Source organism: Selaginella moellendorffii, unplaced genomic scaffold (genome assembly GCF_000143415.4).
Source record: "Selaginella moellendorffii unplaced genomic scaffold, v1.0 SELMOscaffold_684, whole genome shotgun sequence".
Lineage (NCBI taxonomy): Eukaryota > Viridiplantae > Streptophyta > Lycopodiopsida > Selaginellales > Selaginellaceae > Selaginella > Selaginella moellendorffii.
Window position 1 is genome coordinate 1 of NW_003314930.1, and position 895 is coordinate 895.

Here is an 895-nt window from a genome sequence, read left to right on the forward strand (position 1 = left end):
GGATAAGTATGAAGCCTGCCACGTGGCACGAAAGGCGGGGGGAGGGGAAAAAAAGTGGCCGGAATGTCTGGGGCCAAAACGCGCGATTTTCGCGAAAAGTTGGGAAGGTACCACGTGTTCCGCGGGCTTTTTTTGGGGCCCAAAACGCGCGATTTTCACGAAAAGTTGGGGAGGTACCCCGCATTTCGCGGGGCGCGTTTTGGGGCCCAAAACGCGCGATTTTTCGCGAAAAGTTGGGAAGGTACCATGTGTTCCGCGGGCTTTTTTGGGCCCAAAACGCGTGATTTTCACGAAAAGTTGGGGAGGTACCCCGCATTTCGCAGCGTGCATTTTGGGGCCCAAAACACGGTCTTCGTGAATTGTTGGGGAGATACCACACGTCCCGCAGGTTTTTTGGCACCCAAAAAGAACACGGGATTGTGGAGGTACACTGCAGCTTTGGATCAGCTGCCCCACTATAAGAGTAGGGGGAGTGTGAAATATTTCAGAGTGGGTTCAAACCGTGACTATGGCACTGGATCCCATCAGACCTCCAAAGTTAAGCGTCCCTGGGCTTGAATAGTACTGGGCTGGGTGACCACCCGGGAAGTCCAAGTGACCCCCTCTTTTTTTTTTCCTTACAAGTCATTTATTTTTGTAAGATCACTGTTTTAATATATAAACTTTGAGTATTTTTCCATAGCATATAAGTGTATGGTCTTTAAATACTACTTACAATTGTGAATGTAAGGTGTATTTGCCAAATTGTGTCATTAGTTAGTTATTAACTAGGATATAAGTTAGAAATAATGTGTTGGTGATTGTCACCACGTGGCATGGCAAGCAAGTCCAAACATATGTATTTCACATGGCATACAAGGATGCTAAACTCTAACTATGAGAACAAGCCAAAGGG

The 895-nt window shown here is 46.8% G+C and overlaps 1 non-coding gene across 1 annotated transcript; it reads left to right on the top strand.

Moving 5' to 3' along the window:
* The first annotated feature begins 487 nt into the window (after positions 1-487).
* On the top strand, positions 488-606 carry LOC112344118. Its single transcript, XR_002991588.1, has one exon. It is a non-coding gene; the product is annotated as a 5S ribosomal RNA (ribosomal RNA).
* The last annotated feature ends 289 nt before the right edge of the window (positions 607-895 follow it).